Source organism: Podarcis tiliguerta (assembly GCF_965153285.1).
Source record: "Podarcis tiliguerta genome assembly, chromosome: 1".
In the NCBI taxonomy this organism is placed as follows: Eukaryota; Metazoa; Chordata; class Lepidosauria; order Squamata; family Lacertidae; genus Podarcis; species Podarcis tiliguerta.
Window position 1 is genome coordinate 80812824 of NC_139534.1, and position 18827 is coordinate 80831650.

At 41.4% G+C, this 18827-nt stretch overlaps 2 long non-coding RNA genes across 2 annotated transcripts in view; both read left to right on the top strand.

Annotated features, from left to right (window-relative positions):
• Nucleotides 1-18827, top strand: part of LOC310681926 — a 453737-nt gene that overhangs the window by 233802 nt on the left and 201108 nt on the right. The window lies entirely within an intron of this gene.
• LOC310682647 overlaps nucleotides 1-18827 on the top strand; it is a 65232-nt gene that overhangs the window by 20957 nt on the left and 25448 nt on the right. The gene's annotated exons all lie outside the window — the stretch shown is intronic.

Genomic DNA, 18827 nt, shown 5'->3' on the forward strand with positions numbered 1-18827 from the left:
CCTTGGTCACCCTGGTTGATGACATCTGCCAGGAGAGGGATGGCAGGAGTATGACACTCCTCATTCTTTATGGCCTTTCAGCAACCTTTGATGCCATTAACCATAGTATTCATCTGGGGCAGCTGAAAGAAGTAGGGGTTGAGTTCTGGTCCTATCACCAGGGCCATTTTGAGAAAGTAATTATGGTAAGCCCCCATCTGACACCTTGAGAGCTTGGGATGGGTTCCATCTTGTTCCTCATGCTGTTTAACTTCTGGGAGCTGTCATAAGGAGTTTAGAAGTGAAGTGTCATCAATATGCAGATGATACTCAGCTTTCTCTTTTTCAGATGAATCAGGAGAGGTGACTAAGGTACTAGGCAGTGATAGGCTGGATATGGGTCAAAAAATAGGAATTGAATTATGCCCCACAGATTTCTCTCTCTCTCTCTCTCTCTCTCTCTCTCTCTCTCTCTCTCTCTCACACACACACACACACACACACGTACCTCAGTAGCCTTTTTAGTTTGCTAGGTGAATAGTGTTATTACAAATTTGTATAAGGTGTCCACCATTACGATAACTTCACATTTTGGTCTCATTAGTGAGATAAAGTTCCATTTTTCTTTTAGAAAGAAACAGGTTCAAAGTCACACAAGAAAGATCAGAGAGAAAAATATATTTCAAAGAAAGGCAACTGGAGCACTTGTTTCATAAGTGTTCGTCAGACGCACTCAACAGACTTGGAAACAATTGGACATTTTCCCCCCTTAGGGAACTTCACGGCCTGATGGGAAATGAGATGTCATTCATTCTCCATTCCCAGTTCAAGGGTGTTGCAACCAGTGTGGGCAATGTCTTTGGAGCAGGTAGCACAAAATTACATGTTTTGGAGATTACACAAGAAAATGGTTTGGATTGTGCCACTGGCTTCTCTTTTATAACCTTTGTGACAGGAATGGAGTTGCATGCTATTTTCTGGTCCCCTTACAATTTCTTATCAAGGGATTCAGGTGCCAAATATGTGAGAACAAAGAAAACATTTTAGGCATTGGAAAAGGCCGTGAAGCCTGACATGCCTGCCCTTTAAAATGCAATGCTCAGTAAAGTGTGTGCTAGAGAGACAATAATAGGCTTTGCTTTCTGTCTTGTCTTTTACTTTGCTGGTGATCTATTGGTCTGAGATGAAGATTGGAATGCCAAACTCTTGCCTTCTGTGACTAGGCTTGTCACTGCCTTGCTAGATAAACTTAGACCAACTTGTTGAGTATTAGTTTCATCATTATTATTCTTTTAAATTGAGGGTAATAAATATAGAATAGAATTGTTTTAATCAGATGTGGGACAACTTTGATTTAGAGATAACAAAAGTCTTCCTTTAGCTTTATGTTTACCAAAAAAAATTTAAAAAATCTTTAAATTTCTCCTATTTGTATTCAGTCCTTCCTACAAGACAGCTTAGAGCAGCTTGCACCTGGATGCATATAGATTCTCAGGTAGCAGCTGTAGTTAACAGTACTTTTGCCCAGCTTAGGCTGGTGCACCAACAACATTTAGCTCTGAGGTCATGAGACCTGGTTTAGGTGATATATGGCTTAGTTACATTGAGAAAGGATTATTGCAATGTGCTATCCCTGAAGAGTATTCCAGCATGGTCCAGAATGCAAAAGGAAGGATGTTGGTGACTGCTCACTTATGGGATCATATCACACCTCTAATGCAAGGGTTACACTGGTTATCAGTTTGTTTCCAGGCATTATTCAAAGTGTTGGTGATGAGCTTTAAAACTTTAAATGGCTTATGGACCATCTTTTCTCACACCATCCTGCCCTTGCCTTCAATTCTGATGGAGTGGTCCTTCTCTGTGTCCCTACTATGGTGTAGACCTGCTTGATGGGTATGGGATAAAGCACCTAGATTGTGGAACACTTTGTCTCATGAGTCTCAATCGTCCTCTCTCTCATGCTGTACCACTGTGTTTAGACAAACTTTTGTTCAGACAGCCTTGTTTCAGATTTTTTTTGTTCAGATTCTGTAGGAAAGGTTTTTTTCAGGATCTTTTTTTAAAAAAATGATGACTTGGTTTTGCCTACTGTCTCTGTCACCACATAAAACTCCCAGCTTTGCAGAATAAACCCTTCTCCTTTGTCTTCTGCTTTCAATCCTGATCAGCTCTTAGGGAAACCTCCTCTCTTTCTCTGCCTTCCTTTGCTCTTTTCCTCTTCCTTGGCTATCTCATCCCAAAATTTCAGATAGTGGTATCCCTTAGCTTCATAACATGTTAGTTACAGGACACACTCAGGTCTCAATGTCAAAAGATCCTGAGATGCACACTTCTTAACACTGATTTTTTTTATCATGTATTTTTAAAACGTTATTGCGTTTTATAAATGATTTGTAAATATTGTTAGTTGCCCCAAGTGGTATGTAAACACTAGAATGAGCAAATATGAATGTTCATAGAATTCATTTCACCCAATATGATTAAAGGAGTCACATTGATGCAGTCTCTATTGTTCACGTTTACTGTAACTGCATTTAGCCTGCATAAAGAATTTCTCCCACATTTTGGGCTTTCTGTGGTAAATGACCCTAACATTGCCATAATTGAACTCTCTCTCTCTCTCTCTCTCTCTCTCTCTCTCTCTCTCTCTGTGTGTGTGTGTGTGTGTGTGAGAGAGAGAGAGAGAGAGAGACATTTTTCTGCTGAAGGGAAAAAACTCTATCCTGAAAGGTTTATAAAGGTGTCAATTGAAGGATTATCCCCTTTGATACAATATGGGGACCTTTCTCAAAGGAGCAACAACCAACATTTCAACAAAAAGCTGTGAAGAAATCCCAGAAGCTGAACTTTAAAACAATTTATCAAATGTACTGTAAGTTCTCATTTCCATCACAGGTGTAGCAACAAGGAACAGCTAGGAAATTTAATCTTTCATGCATAACACTTAAACTATATTAAATGATTTCACAGATTTCATGTCTGAACATTTCATGGTCTTACTTATTAATTTGGAACTATACGGAGTTTGATCATCATGCTCTAAAACTAGGTGCTAATGAGTCACGATAAGTGATGTTTGTGAGCCAACCCCAGAATCCAATTTAAGGTAAAGATAAAGGGACCCCTGACTGTTAAGTCCAGTCACGGATGACTCTGGGGTTGCGGCGCTCATCTCGCTTTACTGGCCGAGGGAGCCGGCGTTTGTTCACAGGCAGCTTCTGGGTCATGTGGCCAGCATGACTAAGCCACTTCTGGTGCAACGGAACACCGAAACCAGAGCAGCACACGGAAACGCCATTTACCTCCCCGCCGGAGTGGTACCTATTTATCTACTTGCACTTTGACGTGCTTTCGAACTGCTAGGTTGCCAGGAGCAGGGACCGAGCAACGGGCGCTCACCCCGTTGCGGGGATTCAAACCACTGACCTTCTGATTGACAAGCCCTAGGCTCTGTGGTTTATACCACAGTGCCACCCACGTCCCTAGAATCCAATTTATTTATCTCCAAAGATTCCAGGCTATGCTCTCACTTTGCATGTAAACTTTTGTGCAGAGTTTTGTTTCATTTTAAATTTCTGATTAAAAAGGAAATGGGACACAATGGATTTAATGGTGAAGGGATGTAAAAGTAATACAAACAGGCTAATTTGTTGATTCCTAATTTTAAACCTAGTACAGTTGTACCTTGGTTTTCAAACAGCTTAGTTCTTGAACATTTTGGCTTGCAAACGTCGCAAACCCGGAAGTGACTGTTACAGTTCGTGAACTATTTTTGGAAGCCGAATGTCTGACAGGGCTTCCACAGCTTCTTATTGGCTGCAGGAGTTTCCTGCAGCCAATCAGAAGCCGTGCTTTGGTTTTCGAACGTTTTGAAAGTCGAACGGACTTCCGGAACAGATTCTGTTCGACTTCCAAGGTACGGCTGTATTAAATTCCTAGAGACAAATGATTAAGAAGTAGAGACCTCTGCTGCCAACCCTCCCAAAACCACCACACGGCACAGCGGTCAATTATACAAAACAATAGTGTGAATGTATATAATGCTCACATTTCTTAAATGAATTGTATACTAAAATATGCATTTTAAAGCATTTTGTTACGTGTTTGAGCAAAGACCGGCACAGCAGAATTCAGAGATGTGAAAAATCTGAAGCATCATTGCATTCCAACCCATATATTAGTCTGGAATGTGCAGATCAAGTGAGCACATCTTGGGATTCCCAGAAATCAAATTCCTCAAGCATCCCTACCTGCCAGCAAGGCAGATAGGCAAACATGAAGATATCTCCCAAATTTGCATTATAAACAGGATAGGTGTGGCTTGAGAATGTGTCATATCTGTGGAGTGGAGCTAGGTGCTGAGATGGAATAGGATGGAAGGAAGGAATCGTTTTGATATCCTCAGCGCTTATTCCAAGGAGTGATAGGAGGTGCATTCAGAACTAGTACAAGACAGAAAGAGATAAAGAGAGGGAGAAAATTCTGAAGGTCATTTTCAATCCACTGACTTTACTGCATTTGATTATATGGGGTGCTTTTTCACCTCTACAACACTCTTCAGAGAGATACAACAGTATACAGTTCTGAAAAGATCTTTATGCAGGTTTTACTTAGCCCTATAAAAGGCAGCACAAGAATACTACAAAATAAAATGCTTTTACCTTGACTCTTTTTCATCGTTCCTAGATAGATTTATATTCCATCAAATGGAGTCTCTTTTTCATCTACAAAAGGTATTGCCCATTTTCAAGTCAATAGTAAAGGCAGATTTAGGACTTTTAAGATTTCTGTTTTTTTTTTCTCCAGCTACTGTTCTGAACAGAGGAAGAGGCATCCTATAACTTCTCAGAATTGGTGTATGAAGGAAGCCAGGTCTCTCCAGCCTGACTGCAGTGGCTGCCAGTTCGTTTGTTGGCCTAATTCAAGTTGCTGCTTTTGACCTATATAGCCTTAAACAGTTCAAGACTGCAATACCTCAGGGACCGCCATATGAACCAACCCGGACTCTACAATCATGATCTTGAGGCCCTTTTCATGTGCCTCCTCCACAAGAGGTCTGGAGGGTGACATATTCTGCGATTTTCAAGAAATCTCCTTAGTACTACATTGAATTCCTCTCTTTCATTTCATGAACTTCCTTAAGCTAACTTACACTACAACCCATGCCATAGAATCACAAGTACATAAGCCTGGTTTTTGCAATCTGTTCCCAATCCATGCAATCTATAGACCTTGATTCTGTGGTTCAGACCTATGCAATGCATACCTCCAGTGCTTTTTTTTTTCTTTCTAGAAAAAGAAGTGCCAGAACTCAACATTAGAAAAAAGTGCTTTTTAACAACAACAAAAAGATAGGTGCCAGTACTGCATACCTTTGAGTGTCCCCTGAAAAAAGCACTGCGTACCTCCATGCCAATGTGACCCACAACATGAGAGTAGCGCATGGCTTCAGAGAAGCAGCTCTGGGAGTGGAGTGTTCATGCTCCATTCTATTTTCTCACAGCATATACATTCCAAATGTGAGCATAGGGCTAAAGTCAGTGCTGGTACAACTCTCAGTTTTTTTTGTTGCTGGGGAAATATGGAGCTAATTGGTCAGAAAATATTCGGCGTTCTTATTCTGAAATGCTGGAGTTGAGCCTTTAGCTCCCCCATCCCCAGCTGAGGCATAATTAGTGGACTGTCACATTTACTTGTTCTCCAGGAGAAATTTTTAAAAGATTAATAATTAAGATGTGTCATACTGAATCTCCCGAACTGCTGATATAAAATTATGATACAGGAAACACTGCTTTATATCAAAGATATAAATGGTCCATTAGCCATTGTTCTCAAACCATAATCCCAAGTGCTGGTGCTTTTCTGTGAAACTCTGCAGAGCTACCCAGTGTCCTGCTCTCCAGGAACTGCACACAGATAAGTCTCTGTTCTTTGCTACACAATACAGACTTTGCTAATCTCCCCCCTTAACACCCTGATTGCCAAGCTTTGCTCTAGGTCTGGGAAAGTTGATTTGGCCTCATTCTGTTCCTCAGCCCTAAATATCAAAGGGATGTTCTCTCAGGCCTTCTCTCCTCCTTACTGGTCATTGTCCCTTCTGCTGCCCGGGTTTCCCACTCCTTTTTCGTATTTTATTTATTTGTTTTTCTGACAGAATTCCATAGCAACAAAGTATGAACAAAAATAATGGGTTGTTTTTTTAAAAAAAATAAAGAAAAGGTATCATTTTTTAAGATTTCAAAGAATAGACAAAAAAAAAATCAGAAAACATTTCTTGGCCGACTTCCTCTCCTCTCCTTCCATGGTTCTTTTTATCCCCTCTTTCCCCTGTGTTTTCTTAGTCCACCCCATCTATCACAACAACTTTTATGCACTTTATTTATTTCTTACACTGCTGAAAATCTTACCATACTGCTAGGTAGATTGTTTGTTTACAATACTTTTTTCAGATATTCCATAAACAATAACCACTCCTCTTTATATCTTTTGTCATTATGATTTCTTATTCTATTGGACATCCCTGCTAGCTCTGCATATTCTAACAGTTTAATGTACCATTCTTCTTTTGTTGGTACTTTATCTGTGTTTCATTTTTGCGCTAATAATACAAAGGCAGCCGTTGCCATATATATAAACAGATTTCTGTCTCTTTTTTGGAGACTTCTGTTCTTATTAATCCCAGGAGCAATACTTCTAGGTTTTTAGAAAATGATTTTTTTATTATTATTTTAAAAAAATCAGTATATTTAATTTCTAATTATGCTACACAACCACCACATGTAGTAAAAGGTTCCTTCTGCTGTTTTACATTTCCAGCAGTTACTGTTTATTGGTTTTGACATTTTTGCTAATCTATTAGGTGTCAGATACCACCTATGCTGCATCTTCATAAAATTTTCGCTTAAGTAGCATGCTGTAAACCTTATATTTACTTTCCACAGTTTTCCCCATAATATAAAATCAATATTGTGTCCAACATGCCTAGCCCAACTTATCATTGAAGACTTTACTCTTTCCTCCATTGTCTCCCACTCAAGTAATAAATTATACATTTTTTAATGATATTTTGACCTTGGATCCCAATAACTCCTTTTCAAACTGTGAGTTCTTTCCCACAAAGTTTCTCTTTAAAGTCCCCCAAATATCAGAAGCTAACTCCAAAAGAACTCTGAGCAGCATTTTTGGTGTGGCTGCCTATGTTTTGTGGAACAGCATTCCTCTTGAGATATGACAGACACCCACAATTTGTACCTTCTGGAAAGTGTGTTCTCCCTCATGGAGAGCACAGGTTGCGGGCGGGGCTGACAAGACACCTCGCTGTTACTAGGCAAATGGTTTGACCATCCTTTAAGCAGGCTGTTACTGGGGAAATCTAGATGTTGCCATTTGTTGATTGACAGCCCTATTTGTTAAATACAATGCTCGCAGCGAGGAACTTCCTCTTTTTGCTGCTTACTTCGGATCACCTGCCCTCCCTTCCCTAATTTTAGGCTGTTTGCTTGACCTTGCTATACCTGTCATGGGGTCGTCTGCTTTGGGGCAGAGGCCTGGTAGGAATTTTGTCCATTTGGCTGATTAGTGTGTGCCACTTCGTTTTTGCCTACTGAGTAGCAAATCGTCACAACTTGTAAGGTTTGCAGTTAGGCATTGGTCTTGGAATTGGTTGGTGGAGGGGTATGGATTCAGCTGTGTCTGCCCCGCCAAAATGCTGCTGCAGCTGCTGCTTCAAGGGTTTTCCGTTAAAGGAACCCAGGGGCTCCCCCATGCTTTTGTCCGAAACCCGCTGGCAAGGGGCTAGGGCCACGCAAGCCCCTGGGAGCATTCTGGGGAGAGGTGAGGCATGGTTCCCAGTCCCGTCTCTCTCCCCAGGTGACTTACCCTTCCTGACTTCGCCGGGGGGTGTGTGTGTGCGAATGTCAGAGCTGTCCCTGGGCGGGGTCAGTTAGTGCTACCAATGCCTAAGCAACCACTCACATTGCTGTAATTTGAATAAAGTTGTGGCCAAAATTATGCCAAAAACCTTAAACAAAAATTAAGTGTCAATTGTGTTTTTCTTTGGGGGGGGGGTGTCTTGGGGACCTCAACGTGCAAACAATTGAAGGCATATTTGTTTCGACAAGCACTTCCCACAGAATAGAAAATGTCTCTGCCTTAGGGGTTCATTTTGTATTGAATTTGAACCTATCTGCAATGGTTCTTGTTCTTTTTTAAAACACTATTTTTAGCTGTTTTGTGGCATGTTTGTAAATCACCTTGACACATCAAGCTGATTTTAATAGTAGTAGTAGTAGTAGTAGTAGTAGTAGTAGTAGTAAATATTTCTATCCTGTCCCTCAGAGGTGCCAGAGACACCAAACAACAAAGTGGCAAAATAATATAAGTAAAAACTATCACAAAGTCACATTTAAAGCACTTAAAACAATTAAGAACATCAAAAACATTTAAGAACAAAAAAAAATCTTCAGACAGTAAAATGGACTGTGAAGAATCCTCTCAAAACATTAATGACTATAAAGTTCAGTTCTTCTGCAGGCACTCAATAAGTCAGTAGTGTGACAGTGTTTTTGTAAATGAAGTGTATGAGCCTAAGAGCAATTCCCTAAAAGACTAGGCAGGGCCCAGTCATAAGTGGAGGTGGTGGCAGGCAGGTGGTATAATATATCAAAAGGGATTGTGCTTGTGTTTGTGTGTGTCTCTTCAGTTTGAAATTCAGAACGGAAGTTCTTGACCTCAGCATGTTCAAGGAATATATTCACCAGTATGTCACATTTTAATTTTCTCAGGAACATATTGCAATTAGCAGTGTCTGAGCAGCCACCTCCATGCTTAGCCTAGAGGGCCTTATGTACACATGGGCAGTTTGCCATGTTTATCAAAGCCAGGACACAAAGGCCTTGTGTTGCTGTGTCATAAAGAGACAAAGCAAATCAATCTCTGGCTGCAAGAGCACTACTGTTGCAGCTGGTAGTTGTGCGTGTTTGTGTGTGTGTTTCTGAGTCCCTCTTTTGTGCAAAACCATCCCATTAACCCAAGGGTTGGCTTGGAGGTCTAAGATCAACATCAGTAGCATAGCTGAATTACTAAGCACTTTAAACACAAATGAATGCATGATAATATCAGATGCAGATGCTTGCCATGTGGGAGAAACATCTGGCTGATTGTCTTTCCTGCTGCTGGCTGCTCAGATGCCACATTGGAGGGCCTTATCTTGCATGCAAGGAATGCAGCCTTTTGTCCAGAAGTGGAGGACCCAGTCCTGTTGTTTATCAAAATCACTTCTCCCCGCCGGAGAACTGTGAAGTTGAGCCAAAAGAAGCACTTGATATACCTAGGAGAATTCCTTCAAAGACTGTGCTATATTTAATCAAAGGTGTGCCAACCGTCCTTTGTGCCTCTTACCACATGCATCTCTGCCCCATATTGAATGTTTCTGATGCATTAGTGACTGGTTGCTAGAAGAGACTGTTGCCCAAAACAAGAAGGCAGGATCTTAACTATTCCCATGATGGCAGTGGAAAGACTGTGTTAACATTTTTGCAGGGAAAAATGAGATGATGCTCTATTTAGGTTACCCTATTTAGGGTATCTTAAATACCCTATATGTTGCTCAAAACTCTTCCTTATGTAATTTCAGTTGCACACCTGAACCCAGCGGAAGCCAGACGTTTCAAGCAAATGGGGCTCTGCTTCACCAATCTCATGCCCACCAGCCCCAACACACCTGCCTCCTTACTCACAACTAGTCCAGGTGTTGACACTGCCAGTCAGCTTCCTCCTTCTCCTCTGTCTCAGTGTAGCCCTTGTAGAGCACAGCAGGGAGGAGGAGAACAGTAAAAGCTGTAAGCTCCATCTGATGTTGACTGGTTGTGCTTGCAAGGCAGTTTAATACCATTATCCCAATATTACCCTAACTGTTAATTTCTGCATTACATTTTAGTTTTCACATGACGTGAAAGCTACCTCCAGAAATACAGTGGAATACCCAGCAAGTTTAGCGCTTGTTCCCATTTAATTTGTTTCGGGGGGGGGGTGTTTAAAAATAAACATGTGCTTTTACACTGTATGGATGCCCAAATATAATGCAGAAATTTTGTCAATCTGTCTTGTTTTAGTATTGCCTATTATGTCCTGGTTTAAAAACACACACAACACTTTCCAAGGTGATGGATTAAACCTACAAGAGGTGTCTTGTTGCTGCTGAACATGACTCATCTCTCTTTACAAAGCTCAAAATTTATGCTATGCATCAGTTACTTTTTGTGTCTTTCCCTAATGTGCATATTCAAATGGTACGAAGACAAATTCCAGGTCTTCAGACTCCCCCACATGTCAGTTCCAAGGACTCGCATAATCTCATTAATGCATTTTCCAACAGTTTCATTTCCACACTAATTCCTTTGGCGTTAGTCCACACCTTACATTTATAAACCCTTCCTGTTATAGACTTCCCTTTCTCCCTGGATGACCAAGAATGATGAAGATATGTGTTTAAGTGTAACATAACAGCTGATTGAATGAGTAACTTGGAGGCATTTATCCAGCTTTACATAAATTTATCCAAGACATGATTTCAAGCGCACACCTGAATAAAGAGATAGGACCCAAGAGCACTGAGTAACTAGAGTCATAGTTTATTAGCTTAAATACAGCAAGATCTACAAATGAGTCATCGTGTGGGACTTAGCTAAACTCAGGCACCACTTAGGAACTCAACTCACTTGGAAAAGGCAAGGTCACTCAGCCACTAGACTGAAGGGTAGGCAGCCACTATTCCCCTTTCCCTGAGCTACATATGTTCACATGTTGAGGGAGGAAATCCTGAAATATTTTCCCAGGACCCTAAAGCTCAGGGGAGGTGAAACAGTTTGACGCAAGAGGAAATCTGTACCTCCCTGTCCTCAACTGTTACAGCCCTGAGTGGCAAGTCTCTGGAATCTCTGGAACCTTCAGCATACTGATGGCATCTTGCTCCAGAACTTCTAATTACAACTCCCAATGGTTTAATATAGATGTTGAATAGAACTGGGGACAAGATAGTGCCCTGTGGCACCCCATATCGTGAACATCAGTGGGCCAAAGAGCACTCTCCTAGTGCTACTCTCTGGACAGAACACTGCACATGGGAACAGAGTCTTTGCGACACATCCCAACCCCTCAGGGTCAGTTCTGAAGAATATCATGGCCAATCCTACTGAAAGCCATTGAGAGATTGTACAGAAGGAGCGGGGTTGCACTCTCCCTGTCCTTCTCTCTCTAAACATCATCCATAAGGATGGACAAGGCCAGTTCAGTCCCCAACCCATGCCTGAATCCAGACTGGCCTGAATCCAGATATAGTGGTACCTCGAGTTACAGATGCTTTGGGTTACAGACGCTTTGGGTTACAAACTCTGCTAACCAGAAAGTGGTTGCTCCAGGTTAAGAACTTTGCCCCAGGCTAAGAATGGAAATAAGGGAACGAGACGTAGCAGGCAGCCCAGCCCATATCCCTGCACGCAGGGTAGTTCACTGACGTGCGATCCCTGAAAGGGCACCCACAATTTAAGTGTGAGTGCTCATTTCCACTAAAGGGCTAGATAATTTTCATGAGTTGGACAAATCTCTGTATTTCCAGTAGCTATAACTGTAGGAGTGCAACTCTCAGATTTGTTCACTTGTAAGTCTCATTCCATCCTGCATTAGACAAATCTGCTTTTAAATATGTATAGTATTCAAAACACATTTTATCTCAAAATATACATTTTTAAATGTACTTTGATACCTTTTTTGAGCCAACTTTATCACAGCATTCAAGAAGTGCAAAAAATAATGATGATGATGTAAGTTTTGACCCACATGTTCATCTGGGAGGTGCAGGACCTCTCTGTTCATGTTGAACTTTGAAAAGATCAAGTTATTCAAGTATATTGATCGTCCTGCAGACAGAGGGCAAAGGATGAGTTCCGGCATGTGCACATGCAAAAGAGAGAAAGGTGATGCCTTTATCATGTCTGTCTTTGGAACATATGTACAGCTGTCCAATGCAACACTGTGTGGGTTGGGCCCTCTTTATTATCTTTTCTCTAAGTACAGTGTCAACCCCTTGTTCATGGCCAGAGCTAATATTAGGATACAGCTGCAGTGTAGGAGGCATTACCTGGATGTGGAGTGGAGTGAAGTGAAAACTCTCTTCCTCTAGCCCAGGTTCCTGGGATTAATTCAGCTAAAGCCATAGTCCTGCAACAGTGCAACCTTTGGATGGAATGGGCACACCTTCAACACCTTCAAGCAAATGGCCAACCAGAAGGGGCCCCCAAAGTCTGAAGAGCCAACCACATCTCTTCATCAAGAGCTTAATCTTCTTAACACGAAGGAGAGTACCTATTATATTTATAAGAACTCATTCAAAGTGTAGATACCTTACTACCATTTTGTTTTTTAGAATGAGCATCCTGCCTTTGACAAAGCCACTTGCACAAATATATCCTCTAAGGGAAAGCCTGAATCTAGCAAAAAGCAAGCATCGTATTTAGAAATCAACCGCACTGATTTCAATGCTACCTTACAAGCGTTTGCCATGAGGAAAAGAAGAATGAAACCTATTTCTTTCAAGGGGCTCCTACTTGTTGCTTAGATGTATTGATAAATGCCAAGCTGTCCACTCAGCAGGTCGAATGTGCTCCCAGCAGTAAGGTCAGTTCCTATGGAAAGGACCTCGAAAAGAAGCAAGGCAGAGAGCCTGTGAATGGTGTAGAATCCCTGCATGCTACTCATCTGAGGACCAAAAGAAAAGCAGTCTCCTATGCACACACAAAAAAACAAAGTCAGTGACTCTGATTCAAGTCTTATTTTTAGATAGCATGGGACAGAGCTATGGTGATTTTCAAATGTGCTTTGAAGTGCTCCTTTCTTCTATTGTTTCTGCCTTTGCGTGTTTTGTTTCCTGAAGACGAGCCATTCATATGAATGTGTTGAAGATCAGAAGAAATAGCACACTGGAGCCTGCTGATGTTGGCAATACCCACGAGCAGCTCTTGAAATGCCCCTGCAATCTCTGTCTATTAACTTTGTTAGAAACTTCTGTAAAAGAACAGCCTCTGAACCAAAAAAGAGAGGTATATTTGGGCTATACATTTATAGGGGTGATATATCTCTCCAAATGTACGTAGGCAGCAGAGTAGAATTGGACCACACACAATGCTACATACACCTACCATACTCCTAGCCTCACTTACTTAGGAGTAAGCGCCATTGAATTCAGTAGAGCATACTTAGGGTTGCGCTGTTGGTTTACTTGCAGGTAAGTGGGTATAGAATTGCAGCCTTAAGGGACTAAAATCACATTTGATGCTGTCCCCAAGGTTTTGCTAAGAATAGTATAGAATCAAAATCACAAATCATGTAATGCACACTACTGTCCTCTGGTAACCAGCTTCTTTCCTACGCACCATACCCAAAGCTCGCAATGCCCCTTGACATTCCAGGAGTTTTGTGTAGACTTAAGAACTTAATTCGATCCAGAAATGGTTAGCTTTTGCTAATGGGGCCTCTTGCTGCTGCTGCACCGCTGGCGTGTGAATGTAGGAAGACCTTGGCTTAGGCCTTGGGCGTGTATCCCTCCCAGCCCCCCCGCCCCACTGGGGGGAACTGGGGCTCATCAGGGTAAATGGGATATCGGGATGCTCTGTGAGACATTTTAATTCCATATAACGTTGTCAGAGTCTTTATTCCTTCCTTATGATCCCTGGGGACTGGGGCTGTTGCCGCCTGATCACACAATTTCTCCTAATCATTTTGGTATGCATTTCTTTTCATCTATGCACCTTTTTTTGTAAAGTGTATTTCCCCTAATGTTTATGTTTCCCTTAAAAAGATGCATTTTTGTTTGTTATTTTCACTGATATGTGCATTTTTATGCACAGTTTACCTAACTATGCATATTGTACACAGTGCTTGGCTATAGAACTGCAATGCAAAATTCAGAGAGATTCGGATTTTGAAGGATGGCTGTGTTTCATATTATTTTGGAAAACACGGATAAGATAGATTCACTCTTAAATGTGAACTGAACTGAATTTCTCACACATCCCTACATAGCTTATGAGTTGGCTGAGGGTCTGTTTGCTTTTCCTCCCTCCCTTTCAAAAGCCAAGCTCCATGCCACTCCAAGCAATGGCAAAGTGTGACTGGCTGGCAGTGGGTGACTAGCAGCCTTGCTGCCACTGAAGAGTGCTTTGAAAATAGGGGCTGTCATGTAGCATCAGTCCCAGAGGCTTTTCTGCCCCATCCATTTTCAAAGTGCATCTGAACAGCAGTGGAGCTAGCAGATGAACTTTGCTGCTGCCTGGAATGTCTTGAAGCTTGTATTTTTAAAGGGCGGGAGGAAAAACAGAAATCCTTGTAAATGAGTCAGTTCTCTGTGTGCATCCTAGCCGTCTCCCACCCAGATTCCTTGCTTTCAGACCAGGTGTATAGCAAGGAGTCAGACTGGCTCTGTTTAGCGGGAGAGAGCACTTCAAAGCAATTCTGTCCATCACTCATGTCATCTCTCCATTCCTCAGAGTGCTTAGAGGGCTTTGACAGGAGCACCAACCCTACCGGCCGGAACGTCCCTCAGAACACACAGGTTTGACAAGAGCACCAACTTGCCTAGTTGGGAAATCCCTCAGAGCACACAGGAATCCATCAGATTCCATTAGCTGCTCGGGGATAACTACTCTGATAGGTCTCCCCCACCCCTGCAAAGAGACAAGGCCACTTTAATTTTCCACTTCATCAGGATATGATCTAAACAAAGTAATATGTGTAAAATAAGCCCCACTTTCAGACCACCCAAAGTGGCAGCTTCCTATGTTTACTGGCAGCCCCAAGAGCAAGAATGAAAAGCCCTAATTTTGCTTAGCCGGTTAATAAGTTTGTCTGTAGTGCAATAGTACAATTGGCATTTATGAAGCTACACTGGTCAGCAGCTCTTGCATTATGAACTAAGAAGCAATTGTTGGCTACAGTGCAGAATAGTGCAAGCTCTCTCTAATGCCTTTTACTGGATTTCACTCCTCAGAAAATTGTATGCCCGAATACCCAGTTTATTTTGCTATAAAAAGGCTGCAGAGTCAGAAGTAGCACTTGGAAAAAGCTACATTTGCCAGGATTAAATCTCAAGCAGGGTTTGCATGTTAATTTTGCTTTTCAAGTGGGGTGTGTGTGTGTGTGTTTTTTATATTCACAACAGCATGAGCTTCCAAATTCCAGTCTGGATTTTAAAATAGGCTCTTCTTGCCATGCCTCAGGACTGTTGAAATCTATTTCCACTTGTTTTCATAATCCTGTATCAAAAAGGTTATATTTAAAGCTGTCCTGGTGTAATAACCGGAACCATTTTTTTGGGGGGTGGGGGTGGGAAGATATCATTATAATTTAATCTCAAGCAAACTACTGTGGGCTTCACAAAAGCAGATTTTATTTTTCTTCCTTGTTTTTCTTGCATCATGGCTGATTTATTATAGCTTCTGTTTAGTTTACAAGTGTTGTACATTACCCCATTCTGCACTGAGAAAGTGCAGGGGCAATGATGTACCTAGGAGGCTTAGAATCCCAGCTATAAGGGTTGGATATTCTACGTAAGTAGAAAGTGAGTTCAATTATAATCACAGGTGGCTCCCTTTGAAGAGATTTCATGCCAGTTTGGTTTCACCTCACCCTTCTATATATTTCACTGCAATGAAAAACTTTTCCATTAGTATGTCCTGACCTTCTGCTATCTGTCCTCATTAACAGATTCCAGCTGTTTTTCCATAATGCCTGCTTTTTCATCACATCTACAGGTCTACTTGGCTGTGGGATGTGAGCCACAGTGATCACAGTATGGTTGCCATATTTAGATGCAGGAATGAACTTGTTTCTAGTTAGAGGAGGAAGAGGTTGTTTGGGACTACAAAGGAAAATAAAAAGTGATAGATGAGAACTTGTAATAGCCCCCCCCCACACACACACCAAAAAAACCCCATACACAAGGAATTTGAGCAAAGTATAGATCAGAGTCCTGTCTGAATTACAAGGAGAATTATTTGGTGAATTAAAAAATTAGCTAGGACACAGTCGTTCCAGCACATTCTTTGAATAAACAGGTGCTCAGCTGAATATCCCATCCCTCCCCAAATATATGGCGGTGTGTGAATGCATAGAATCACAGACACAATGGGCCCTCCCCATTTATGTCTAACCACCTTTATTCCATGCTCTCAGCACAATAAGTATGGTTTAGTGCTATCCAATGATGATCATTAAGCAGTTGGTTGTTTCAAAAGTTGCTGTTATTTTATATATCACACATATGGTAAAATTGCTTCTAATTGGTTTACAATTATAAAACTAAAACATAATTGAAATACACAATAAGAATAATCCTCAATTAAAATAAACAATGCAACATGCAATTAAGAAGCATGATGATTGAAACAGAGTTAAAACAATAAAATCAGAAGGTCACTTCAGCGGTATGCTTGCCTAAGCAAGTGTGTCTTCAGAAGCCAGCAGAATGTCACCAGTAGAAAAAGCACACCTCTGGGCTACCACAAGTAAATAAGGATCAAGCCATAATTACCATGTTTCTATGAGTTTCTGTGAATGTGATAACCCAAAGGGATGGGACTTTGGTTCTAGTGAGCATATTCTCTCACTTTAGGGAACAACGTTGCTACAAACCAGAGGAGAGAGTCAATATATTTCCATCCTTCAAATTCCATCCTGTCACTCCCTCCCACTGGTGATAAAATTTATTACTGAGGTCAGGCTTATGATGAGGACACGTGCAGCATTAGGTGATGGCTATATTATGACTATCTTAACCAATTTGGGTGGCTGTTGTAAACTGGAACATTTTTCATTTAATGGATTCATTTAAAAATAAGAATAGATAAGTATATAAACAGTTCCACTAGGGTTGTCACTTGAAATGAATGAAACTATTGTAAAAATCATTTTGAGCATTCATAATGTATCAATAATTGAAAAACAAAACACAGGTGATTTCTTGCTTGATTACCTAAATGTGTTTTACTAAACTCAGCCCATACACAGTAGGCTATTCTGATGACATAGTCTCTCGTGTTCAGTTTGTGGCAAAGTATCATCCAGGAATAGAGGAGAAGTGGCCTTGGTCCTGCTGGAGGAGACTCTTGAGAGTCCCATGGACTGCAAGAAGATCAAACACATCCATTCTTAAGGAAATCAGCCCTGAGTGCTCACTGGAAGGACAGATCGTGAAGTTGAGGCTCCAATACTTTGGCCACCTCATGAGAAGAGAAGACTCCCTAGAAAAGACCCTGATGTTGGGAAAGATGGAGGGCACAAGGAGAAGGGGACGACAGAGGACGAGATGGTTAGACAGTGTTCTCGAAGCTACAAACATGAATGTGACCAAACTGCGGGTGGCAGTGGAAGACAGGAGTGCCTGGCGTGCTCTGGTCCATGGGGTCACGAAGAGTCGGACACGACTGAACGACTAAACAACAACAACAGGCCTTGGTCCATCCTCAAAGCCATTTTATCTGGCTCCTATTCCATTCTAATTAAGGCGCCATTATATTAAAAAAAAGTTTATAATTGTGAGGGGGAGTGTACGTAGACAGAAAAGGCTCCCAGCTTCAGAAGTTATCTATCAGCATTTGAGAAGCTGGGAGGAGCCACACTATCTCAAGGGCCTTGCAGGTCCTTTGCATCCCTTTGCATGAGATGGTTAATGGGTCCTTAAAAATAAATTATTTGGCCCTGTCTATAAAGTCAAGATGGGTGCTGAGGACAGGCATCTTTAAAGGCATCCTCCATGTCCTTCAGACTGTTCTTGCTGAATGGTTTCATATCCTCTTTTCTCCATCTATTCAAAAATATTACTTTTGCCGTCACTGCTGTAAAGTAACCCTGTCCTTGGGACTTGTAAAACAGAGGCCTATATTTACCCTTCAATCTGTGTGTAAAGAGTGTTTTCAGATATCTGTGGAAGCAAAGTGAACAATATTTGCCTTCCTAAATTGTTTTTGTATTCTGCATAGAGATATCATGGATAGCCGTGATTTTTATTTCCTGCACATCTGAACTGTTCTGACTCAGTTTTTTAAATAAAATACTCCCCTCTCGAATACACACTGCAGAAACCCCTCAACTGCCATAAGTGACTGTGTTCTGATGATGAATAGGACGCTATAGCAGTTGCAGGTAGAAATGATGTGCTTTCCCTGTGTTTACTTGTATTTCGTTAAATATCCTTCCATGGCACTATAACTGCCAAGTGGTTTATATGGCAATAAATAAACTTCAAGGCAGTCAATATATTTAGTGTATCAGAAATTGGAGCACTTCCTTGCCTGCATGGTGAATGCCACAGTTACCTGTTTTGTTACTGTTTTCCTACACAAAGAAAGCACTCTGAACAAGCTTGTGCTAATGTAACCCGTGAGTCTGTCCCTTTAAGTTATCTGCCTATTCAGCTGTTTGTTTGTTTTTTGATAGATTTGGGAAATGATTCAAACCACTCTAGATACTGGGAACAAGGAAGTAATGGAATGCATGAGGGGAGCATTGCTTCCGATCATTTTTGCAAAGCGTGCTCTCCTTCATGGAGAGCACGTGTTGCGGTGGGGGCCGCCAGGACACTCCAAAGTTGGGGGGCGGACTAATTGATCATTGGCCACTGATGCGATTGGGGCTTCCCTTGTTGTTGGGAAGAAGTTAATGTTGTCATTTATTGATTGACAGCCAGAAATACTAAAACTCCTTGCACGAGGCTAGGGCTTCCTCTTTTCGCCCATGTAGCGGATTGCCCGTCTCTCCCTCCCTAGAATAGGGTTGTTCGCTTTGACCTTGCTATG